Genomic DNA, 12,390 nt, shown 5'->3' on the forward strand with positions numbered 1-12,390 from the left:
TTATACTTGATAAATGTCTCTATCAATTATTCATAGATCACATCCAACAACTAAAAAACTCCCTTTCTGCAGCTACTGAGCATCCGCCTTAATCTGGTAGGTTTCACTGGGATTAATTGTTCCCCAGTGCTGAAATGAATTCTCACGTTCAATTTCTGCAGTCTTCCAAAGGAATCAAGAAACCTGGAGAAGGTTTACAGAAGCAGGTTTCAAACATTAAAAAATTCACAAAGCCACAAAAGTTGACCAGCTTTCCTCTAAAACCCATTTCATAGTCAAAGAGATAGAATGTGGTAGACAGCCAAACACAGAGGCCAGTGAAAGGGGATTTCAGGCTCAGAGTCTAAGAAGCTGAAAGCATTTTCACCAATGACAAAATAATAGGTGGATTCTCAAGAGGGCAAGGAATACAGAATTTGGAATTAAGAGTACAAAGATGGAGTGGAAAGGCTTGTAAAGATATGCAAAGGTTGAAGCATATTTCAAACATCAAGGTGTTGCTTTTCCAGGGGCAAACCCAGGATCGTGGGTGAACAGGATTCTGCACATTAAGAAACTACAACTGAGATTGGAATGTCCTCAAAGTGACAGAACCCTTGCTGTTGATAGCCAAAAAGCATGTGGGGGGGGGGGGGGGGAAGCTGTTGAACCATTTTCTACAATATACAGCTCTGCAGCACCAATTTAAATTTCAGCACTAATACAGATAAATCACAAGACAGACTTTCTGCAATCTACCTTATTGTAGTCTGTCATATTTTTATATACCGCAGTTGTGCCCCCCTTTTAACTTCCTCATTCCACACATAACAGACCCAGCCTCTCAAATTTGTCCTCATTAAAAGAAGCAAATTCTTCACTCCTGGCAACATCCTGGTGAATCTTGCCCACACCCTCTCCAACAGGTATCACATCTTTCCTACAGCATGGGGATCGGTACTACAGGTAGGACTCCACCTGAAGTCTAACGAAGAGGATGAACTCTCTACTCACATACTGAATGCCCTGATTAATCATACCCAGTAAGTCATATGCCTTCATAACCATATTATTTACCTGCACTGCCACAGTCAAGTCTCTCATTGGCACAATATTGTTGATGGTTGCCTCAAAATGGCATGAGGTACTGATTCAATTCTTGCCTCACTTATGTCCTTGTCTTGCTCATGTCCATGAGACAAACAGGTCAGTCGTAGGGCATTTTCTACACCTTGTAGCAGGTAAGAATTAAAGCAATGTAAAACGGCGGGGAAAAGGAACATGCTTACCTATCCAAAAACACAACTACATTCCCATCACAGGGTAAAGTTCTTGTTACCATGACTCATAACTTCAGGTCTTCCAAAACATTCAACAGCCAATGTGATATATTTGAAGTGTTGTTGCTATAATGCAGCTAAGCATTATGAATGACTAGAACAGCCTCTATTCTCATGTGATAGCAGAATTGCTTGCTGGTAGATGAAGAGGAAATGGTGACAAACAATTACTGAGTTTGAGACAAATGTGGAACAGTTTATAGAACACACAACCTACATCAAGGGTTTCTAATTCTCCATAATTTCTAGTAGTCTCCAGAAGCAAACGATTAATTTCCTGTACTGTAGGGGAAAAACAGCACATTTTTCTTAAATATTGCTTTCTTAATTTCACTTGTTGCTTATCATTAAAATAAGAGATGGGGGGAAATGACTGATAGTCTAGGAATAATCCATTTATCAAGGAAATTGTCCACTTTCCAATGGGTGTGGTTAATACATATTTGCGTAGGATGGGAGAAAAGTTTGAAGGCAAGACAAACACCAGCCAGAATTACCAAATTCTGTGGCACTTTCCAGTAAAAAAAATTAACTCTAAATAATGCTAACATGCAGATAAATATTCTTTGAAGCACCATTATGTCTAAGTGGCAAAGGTCATATTTTATCATCCCATCTAGTAGTATAGCATCTTCCATGCTGTACCCCCATGTCGTGCTAGACCTTTATGCCAGGGCTCTGGAATCAGACTTCAACTACTACCTGCTGTATTAACCAGCAACTCCAGAAAAGTATGACCAAAAGAGGCCAGAACCACATGCTACAACCTCCAACAGCAGGTCACACAAAAGATGTCAAGTGACAAATGACAATACTTTAAGTGAAGTTTTTCTTTTACTTACTGGCGTCGCAATGCACAAAGTTGAATAGACGTGTTGTAATGTTATTACATTACAAATATTGACTATAATTTTCAGGTTATAAGGCAAACATTATGTTTAATGAGAGACTTGAAAGTGGCAGTGCAGGTAAATAGTATGGTGAAGGCGGCTTATGAGGTACTGGACATGATTAATCAGGGTGTTCAATACACAAGTCGGGAGTTTATGCTCTTTAGTCCAGGGGTGTCAAACTCATTTTAGATCACGGGCCGGATTGAGCAAAATGCAGCTTCATGCAGGCCGGATCAGTCGGACGCGTGCGAATGCAGCTTTCGTTGCCTCCGTTTTTTCAGCCTGCTCTCATGTGTCTCAGTCTCTGCTATAACTACAAAGTGTTTCACTTTACAAATTCCGTTTCTTATGAAGAAGACTGCCGAATAAACACTAAAAACCCTGAAAACCTGGTACCTGAATAAACTCAGCATTAGCCATATCATACGCCACAGGCGCTTCGATTACTGGGGTCAGCTTTAAAAGTAATTAGATATTATCTCGGGGGCCAAAGATAATTCCACCGCGGGCCGGATTTGGCCCGCGGGCCTTGAGTTTGACATATATGCTTTAGTCAGACCCCAGGTGGAGTATTATTTGCAGTTCTGATCACCATACTGTAAGAAAGATGGGATACCTGCTAGAGAGGGTGCAGATACGATTCACCAGGATGTTACCTAAAGTGGAGAAATATTTTTTTTTAAATGAGGACAAATTGGAGAGGCTGGATCTGTTCTCTGTGGAATGAGGAAGTTAAAAGAGGACACAACTGAGGTATATAAAATCATGAGGGACCTTGGTAAGATAGACTGCATATAGGAGAGACTGCAGAAAGCATTTCCCCACATTAGAGATAAAAATAGAGGACATAGCTTTAGGTAAAGAGTCAGAGATTTAGAGTGGATCTGAGAGGGGCCTTTTACACCTAGAGAGCTTTGAGTATTGAGAATACACCATCAGAGAAAGCAGCAGAGGTAGAGGCACTGACAGCATTTAAGTACTATCTAGATAAGTGCTTGAATTGCCCAGGCATAGAAAGCTACAGGCTAAGGGCTGGGTGATGGGACCAATACAGATGGATAGTCAGGGTGGATGTGGTGGACCAAATGGCCTTTTTCATGCTTTAAAACATAATATTTAACAGTATTATAAATACATCTTAATTTTGTTAATCTCCCTACAAGATCAGATGGCGGAAGATGGGAAAACATAGCAGTGGCTATGTCAGTGGACCAATAACATGGAGGTGTAGACCAATGGCCCAGAAATTCAAGTTTAAAATCCCACCATGGAAGCAGAGGAATTAAAATTCAATTACTTAAATCTGGAATTTGCACCAGGAAGGATAAGCACAGATATCCAAAATAGATTATCATACACACCAAATTAGTTTGCTAATGTTCTTAAAGGTAGGCTTCTGCCATCCTGGTCTGGTGTGACTCCTCCGGACCAACAGCAATGTACTTATCAAGGAAATGGGTTGGAAAATTCACCCCAGGCCAAGGCAGTTAGCAATGGTTAATAAATGCTGGGCTTTCTGATGACATCCATATACTATGAATGAATAAAATGTGTGGTGAGGCAGGTCAGGATGATCACAAAAGTAAATGAGTCATTTCCCAAACTAGAGGTTGAATTTGACCAGTTTTGTCCTGTATACATCCTTCAATGAAGCAAAATTTGGATGTACCAGAACATTTTGTGCACTTTCCCTGTTTAATGCCAAATTAAGAAAGCTTAATGGCACACTGCAGTTCTGTTGCTCTCATACAAATTGTAAGTTAAGCATCAAATTTTGCAGACACTGCACTGTCATAAAGAAAATGCACACTTGCGGTTATTGTAGATTTCCAATGGAGTAGACATAAAAGATAAAAATAAACTTGGGAATTCAAACCACAGTAGAAAATAAGTCTTCATGCCTAATTATCAAATGTTGGGGGTGGCTGCACACAGTAAGCAACTTGATTCAATTTTATCTAATTTACTTCAGGAGATATCATGAAAATTTGTGATGATTCAGTGCATTGAATTTTCAAACAATGAATTGATCCTTTTTGTGAAGACAAGAGCAGCGTACATAAATAGATGGTTTTGTGTGGATGGAGGGTGGGGAAGAGGGGATGGCAGTGCAGATTTTGCTGACTTTGCATGGTAAGTGTGTGTTGGCCACTAATCACTTGAAGTCCCAGAGCCGGACTTGTTCCTGACCTCTTTTCCTAATTTGCAGCGGGAAACAAACTTATGCAACTGAGTAATACACAAAGTAATGTGTTTCCACCTAAAAGTTCAAGAAACAATAACAAAGCTTTGTACTTTTATACATCCCTTAAAGAACAAACTCAAGGCTCTTTACATAAGCATCCTCAGGTATTGGTGTGTGGTACTGTTGGAGGCTTGCATGTACAGAGAAAAAGTTGGCTAGCAAGCATCAAAAGTGAACAAACACACGCAATAGTCAGGAGTTCTGAAATTCCCTAATTTTTTGGCAAGAATAAAGAATTTTAAGAAGAATTGATGTAGCTTCACTAGCAAACCTATACCAAGCAGCTTCCAATTCACAGAATTCCATTGCAACTTATCCCAGGATGCCCACCTTGTACTTTTCATTTGGTTTGTTTCAGATGAAAAATTGCAAAAAAAAAGTTTTTTAGTTTATGTCAGCAAAATAACACTATTCTATAGGAATTCAACACATTTATTAGATTGTAACTTATATAAACATCCATCTTCAATGCAGTGCAAGCTCAGCAACAACATCATCAAGAAGCCAATTGCACAAATAGAATACAATTTGTGGTACAGAATCACTCACTTTATACTGCCCATTCTGGCTCTGTATTTTGAAGTGCATTGAGCCAGCAATGCTCCTCATCAAGCACATGATCAGAAACAATGGTTTATTGCTGTATATTTTAGAAACCTTTAAAAGCCATATCAGTAATGATCAAGTGACTTCTTAATGCAGTGCAGATCAAGGGAAAAGCATTGCTGCTGCTGTTTTATTTCTGGTAAAATAATACAAGGTGCTTCTCTGGCACATTTCTGCACTGAACCCATATCCCTTAAGATCTAAAAATCTATTGATCTCCATATTGAATATACTCAGAAACCAAGTCTCAAATGACCCACTTTGGTGGAGAATTACATGTAATCACACAGTTCTAATTTTTGCCCTTGATCCCTTTTTCTGAAACTATGCCTTCTGATTCTCGACATCCCAGCCAGAGGAGTCATCGATGCTACATTACCCTGTCAAACCTTGTGGGAATTCTATAGTTTTCCACTGGAACACCATAAGATATTTTTTGAAGACAAGACAAAAGTTTTAAAATGAGAGAGAAAGACAGTTTAGGAAGATCAGCTGCACCAGGTGAACACCAGCGGAGGAAGAAGTCATTATTTGGAAAGTTTAGGCATTAAGAGGGACAAAGCAGAAGTCAAATAAATTCTAGGTTTTCTTTCAGCAGATGTTGATGTCCGTAGCTTGAACAGAACAGTAAACCCCCTTCTGCAAATTGAATCTTGAGTTGTATCTGCCTCCACCAATTATTTTGTCTGGAGAAATTTTGAGATGCTAGTTTCTTCAATGCTTTATTAAATATATCCAACTAGGATTGACTAAGCCTTTAATCCATAAAAAAGTACAAGGGATATAGTTGAAGAGACTAGCACATTTCAGAATGATCCGGGTACTGTACTTACCAAGCCTCAGCTCAGGAACTGTGAAGTGGCTTAGGTCCTTCTTTAAAAATCGGTGCCTCCTACCCACAAACTCTACTGTTCCAAGTTTAAACAATAACCCTTTTTAATACAATGAAACCCAGTGTCTAAAATGCATTGTTAAATACACCTAGTTAATTCAGGCTGTTACTTCACCCTGAAATCTGAAATACATGTGCTTTACTATATCCACTACAATGGAATTTATAGAACATTGACAGTTATCTTCTATGGTGAGACACATCATGAGATTTGAGTCATCATCTGACACTGACTGAGCATTATCATTAGGAAAAATCTAATAAAGTATTAGGATAACAAGATAGTCATCTGCAATTTCAACACCTACATAACCAACCACCCCACAAAAACCTCCAGAAGGCTCTACCATGAAAGCTAATATGAAGCACTACTGCAGGGCATAAATGCAGGGAATAGGAGGAGCAGCAGAATTGTCCTTTGAAGTCTAATTTGTTTAACATTGAGGCTGGCAGATTTCATTAAAACATTGAATGAATTAGAAGATATTACGCAACATTTATAGGAAAAGAACTTTTCAAAAAAAAATCTTGAATCATTCCGATATAATAGAAATATTAAAATTCCATATTTTTCTGATTTAAGATGAATTTGATCTTTGTTTACAGTGCCAAGCATTCTGTAGATGCTGTAGATAGACATGGAATGAAAAGATACCCAGGCCAAAATCTCAAAAGGCAAGTGGTCAGATGATTTAGGGAGAGGTGAGATAGCCAAAGTACTATGATATGATAAGAAATAGGTGCTGGAGTAGGTCGCATGAGCCAAATTCACTTTCTCATTCAATTCCACTTTATTGCCTATTCCCTTTAATTCATAATTCTCCTCAAGTTCAAACCGTGACTCTAGAAGAAATGAAAATGAAATTCTAAGATATCCATTCATCTACAATATTTCTAAAACTCTTTCCCTATCATCACCATCGTACTTCCCATCTTCCTCATAATTACAGCGCTAGAAAGAATGAGAAAGATCTACATGTTCCCCTCTTACCTGGTCCCTTGGGATCAAGAATGACTTATTTCCACCCTGGTCTTGTGGGTTCTGAAGTGCTTAATGAAGCAATTAAGGTAAATGGCTGATGGGATGGACAGGTGGATAGTTCATGAGGTAGTCCACTCTTCTGTCATTTATGTAGGGCCTCCATGAGCTCACAATGTTTGGTCAAGGTTCTGAATACACTTTGTCCTGTTTGAGCAGTCATCGGTCAGGTAATGCTGAGAGTCAGTGGGGATGTTTCATTTTCTCAAGGAGGCCTTGAGCACATCCTTGATTGTTCATTTGCTATCCATTCACTAATCCCTTCCTATGATAGAGCTCAGATTACAGTATATGTTTTGGATACCTGGTATCAAGCATGTAAATGACCATAGAGTGCCCAGTGTAATCAACCAAGGGGCTTCAGTACTACACATTTTGGCCTAGGACAGGAAATGACATTGGCTTTTTTATTCTTCTTGTGAATTTAAAGAATATTACAGCGAGAACATTGGTGAAATTTTGAGATGCCTATTTTGAGAATCTAAGCTTTAGTGGCTCGCAGGATATCATGAATCATTGCTACCTGGTAGCTCATTAGTTTGGTGACAGATATGAGGTCTTAAATCAGGGGTTCCCAATCTTTTTTTATGCCATGGACCCCTACCATTAACCAGGAGGTCCATGGACCCCAAGTTGAGAATCCCTGTCTTAAATCTTCAGATACATTTTTCCTCAATCAACTAAAGACTGGCAGATTCTATAACCTCTCTCAAAACTGCTAGATACCTCTAAGAGCATTATAGCCAATGCAGTGTTTTGAAGTGCAGTCACCGAGGTAGGAACTGCACACTAACTTAATCACAGCAGTGATCCCACAAATAGCAACAATGTGATAACAACCTACTACTCTGCTTCAATAATGTTTGTTGTGGGATATCAGCCAGCAAAGATGGGAAAACTCAGCTGAGTCTTCATCAAAACTACAACATCATCAGCTCATCCATCAGGATGAAAAAATATTGCAATACAATTGTGCTTCAGTACAGCACACAAGTTAAGTACAACTCTGAAGTTACTAAACTCCGAAGTAGGACTTGAATCCATAACTTCATGACTCCATTGCAATGGTGATACCAATTGAGTCACTCATCGTTCCACAAAAAAAGACACAAAGCTGATATAAATAGAATTAAAATAGCGTAGAATCAAGGATGGTACTGCTTTCCTTCTATAAAGCTAAAATTAAATGTAAATGATAGTGTTACGTTCCCCGTAACTGGGTGACTTACCAGCAAAGATAGAGAGGCCCGCTGAAGTCTGATGCTACTATTTTCAAACGTTTTTATTTTTAAAGGGGCACAAACGTATGGTTAATACAAAGCATTCAGATCATATACGTCGTCAATACTCAATCCAAAACACAGGTATATTACTAATCAATCAGAAATAAGCTCTATCGTTGTCTAGGGGATAATACTGAGTCCAATTGAAATATAAAAGTCACTCAGAAGTCTGCAGGCTTTTCCCATTTGGGAACCGCTGGCGTTTCACGTTTTGGAGAGAGGGAGTGGTGAGAGAAAAGAACACTTGCCCGTTGTCTTTGCGAAGCAATTCCCTGGAATCAGTTGTTAGTTAAAAGCGATTTTCCTTTGGTTTTCAGCCACAGACTCCCGATCCGGAATCTAACGCACGTGGCTTCCTTCAAAATGGCTTCCCGCTCCGACGGGAAGCGCTATCGTGTCTTCTTAGTGTGTCTCCTTGGTGCGTCTGAGGGGCCGCCTTGGCAGCCCACCTTTTATCTGGACTGGCAGGGTTGTAGATGTCAATCAGGGTGGGGTGAGGCAATCTTTCCCCATCACCCAGCCCACGTTGCCCTGAGGGTTTGCACGTAGTCCAGTCCCCATTCCACAAAGGTGTCTCCAAGAGACAATGGCCATGTCCGTGGCTTTTGTCTGGCTGAGAGGCCAGACCACATTCCAAACCTTAAGGCTTCTCTCTTATTTTCCTGAGTCCAATTTCAGCACGTTGCTCTCTCTCTCTTGGGTCATTGACCCACCCCTTTACTAGGGCTCTTGTGATTCTCACAAGGGAGGGGGCTGAGGTCATAACAATAGAAACAGGGCCCATCCATTTTCTTCAGTGTTCGGATGCAGTAGCTTTAATAAACTTTACAACTTTCACTTGCAAAACAAGAGGAAACTGCAATTTCTAGAGATCATGTTCACAGTAAAGGCTCAAATGAATGCAATAATAGGAGGATGGGGTGTATTTTAAGTGTCTCACCCACAGATTAATTAGCTTTGAGCTGTATTTGCTGACCATGACAGAGAAGGTCTGCCACAAGTAATTTCTTCAAGACTAGACTTGTCTTTTGACACTCTGGGCAGGTGCAGCAGTACTTTTGCACATCTGAATACATGATGGGCCAGTAGAACCATCGCCCAATTCCCAAGTCCGTCTACTGTTGACCCAGATGGCCTGCCCAGGCGAAGGTATGTGCTAGATGAAGCACAAGGAAGAAATTGCTTGTGACAGACCTGCGCTGTCTCACTGACCTTTTGTAAATAAAGCTAAGATTATTTCCTAGGTTTAGAACCGTACTGGCTTCCAGCAAAATAGAGAACCTCCGCTTGCCCTTGCACTTTGTTTAATGGGTCAGGTTGTGCTAACCACAGAAACAGAAATATATCTTTGCGTAAGGTTTGTGGACAGGAAACAATCCATCCATTATGATTAATTCCAGACTGATGTTTCGGCGTACTTTATCATTATTAACAATTACCTGGAATAAACATTCTTTCCCATTTACAATTTTATAAACGTTCCCTAAATGTTGGATTTCATGCAGTTGCCTAGTTACACCAACCAATAATGTGTGGTACTTGATAAAATAGGTTTCCTTTCACTGAGGTATTTCACAGGATGTGCAGTGTTGGCTGAGGCATGTGAGTTGTCCTATCCAACAGTTACAGTGGCATCAATCCTGGATTATTTTGAATTGGCCAATCTCAGCTTGAACCAGGGAGTTTACTTCCACTGGTTTCAGTCTCCATGAGCCACAGAACCAATGGTGTCACAATAAAATGAACCAGGAGCTGGTATCTATGATTACTGTCCCTTTATAGAAGAGTAAGTGAGGAATCTCATTGAAACCTATCAAATACTGAGAGGCTTTGATAGGGTGGACGAGGAAAGGATGATTCCTACAGTGGGAGAGTCTAGGCCCAGAGGGTACAGCCTCAGAATAGAAAGACATCCCTTTAGAACAGAGATGAGGAGGCATTTCTTTAGCCAGCGGGTGAGGTATCTATGGAATTCATTGCCACAGATGGTCATGGAGGCCAAGCCATTTGATATATTTAAAGCAGAGATTGAAAGCTACTTGATTAATAAGGGCATCAAAGGTTATGTGGTTGAGAGATATAATAAATCAGCCAAGATGAAATGGCAAAGCCTACTCAATGGGCTGAATGGCCTAATTCTGCTGCTATGTTTTATGGTCTTATATTATGGTTTGTAAGTACAGAGTTGTGCAATAGTTCACAGATGGCGGAAAAAATAAGAGTGTGGAGAGAAGTTTGTCATGAACCTGTTGCATATCTGTTCACTGGCTCTATTAATGTTAACTGCAGGTACACGGCAATGCAACTCATTCTGTCCTTTTTGCTCTTGCAACAACAGATCCAACTTTTTAAATTAAGGAATAAAACTATTGTTTTGCTATTTGCTCTGACAGTAAGCAAACGAGATGAAAACTCAGAATAGCATGATCCAAGGTAGCCTCTACTGTTGAATCTGCAGTATACAAATCCTTTGAGAACAATCACATTGCAACAAAAGATTGATGTGATTTTTTTTGTAAGGGTTGTAAGAGTTAAACATTTAATTAGATCCATCTTATGCTGATTGGATATTAAAAAATGTGAAAAAATCTTATGATTACATACTGATTGGATACTTAAATGTGTGAAAAAAAAAACCCCAGCTCTGACATGTATCAAAGTGATATATGCAATAGAATTCAAAGAATATAAATGTTTAAAAAAATCATTACAGTTTGTGTTGGACCAAGGTTATAAACATTAACAAGGCAGCACAATAACAATGTTAAAAATAGCAAATTGAGATCTTTCAGAGCAAGCACATGTTCATCTATTGTTCAGTGAGGTAACTTACACTGAATAGTTTGTGAATATCAGGTGAAAGAAAACACATCTAGTTTCAAACACAATGACTGGTTGGGGACTGGAATGTACTACATGGGTTAAAAAGAAATTTATCTGGTCATAATCAAGTTCCACCTTATGGAAACTCGATGTGCACAAATTGACTAAAAAGGTTTTCTAATTATGAAACTTTAGAAGTGTTTTATTGCCAGTAAGGATTTTGTAGCATTCCACATCTGAATGATTGTAAATTTAAGTACCTTCGCTCCAGTATAGAGATCAGACCTGGAAAGACCTGGGTTTACGTATTACAGAATCATAAAAGTTACAATGTAGTAGGAGATAAATATGTCCAATCCAGTTTACTCACTCCTGTCTCTTCCCACGCCCCCCACCCACCCTGCCCCACTACCATTACGCTAACTGCAAACTATTTGCCCAGTTCCTTTTTGAACATCACAGTGAATATTTCCACCATTATCCAATGTTTTCCAGCATTGCTGCTACTCTTCAGCCATTACTGGGGATGATATCCACCCCCACCCACCCATCTTCCCACTTAAAGGTTTTTCAAATACTAGTGCTATTCTTTTCTATTACACAACAGAGCAATTAACTATAATGAAGTCAACAATAAAAGAACATTTGTTTAATATATTAAACAAAATAGTCACCTTAGAGCTCTACTTTACACTGACATTGGGATATTGTGCACCCAGCTAAGACAATAACAAAACAGTCCTTTCTTGATGCCTCATTACGAAGTCATTGCTTCGACCAGACTGCTTCCTTCGCAATTCTTTCAACTTAGTTTCAGCATTCGAGTTTCTGAAATGGGAAGTGAATTCTCAACATAGCTCAACTGGTTGATACCAGCACTTAACGGGGAAGGGGATAAACAGGTAATAGCCGAGGTCCTTCTTCCGATTTTCAGCTTTTGGTGATAGGTTATAACTGAACTGTAGTGTTCAAAATGTTGCCTAGATCAGTGCCTCTCCAAATCAATGCACACATGAATTTAGGCCACTTATGGTTCAACAATAATCCCATTCTGTTAAATAAATGAAGAGTAAGATGAGGGTGTGAGAATAGAAGAATTCTATCAATTTTAACATTTAAAGTAATCCAATCCCAATATATAGGCAAACATAAACTGTTTCCATTCATCAACAAGTTAAACAATATCTAGCATTTTCATAACATCTTATACATACAAAAATATTTCAAGAAACTACAAAAATTTTATCAAATAAAAGTTGACCCTGAACCTTGTAATGGGGTGTTAGGAAC

The 12,390-nt window shown here is 39.2% G+C and overlaps 2 protein-coding genes across 5 annotated transcripts in view; one reads left to right on the plus strand and one right to left on the minus strand.

The window, feature by feature from the left end:
* Positions 1-12,390, minus strand: part of LOC140735485 (protein cholesin-like) — a 397,591-nt gene that overhangs the window by 308,922 nt on the left and 76,279 nt on the right. The window lies entirely within an intron of this gene.
* The window catches only part of gper1 (G protein-coupled estrogen receptor 1), a 62,371-nt gene that overhangs the window by 26,002 nt on the left and 23,979 nt on the right, over positions 1-12,390 (plus strand). The window lies entirely within an intron of this gene.

This window comes from Hemitrygon akajei, chromosome 11 (genome assembly GCF_048418815.1).
Source record: "Hemitrygon akajei chromosome 11, sHemAka1.3, whole genome shotgun sequence".
Lineage (NCBI taxonomy): Eukaryota > Metazoa > Chordata > Chondrichthyes > Myliobatiformes > Dasyatidae > Hemitrygon > Hemitrygon akajei.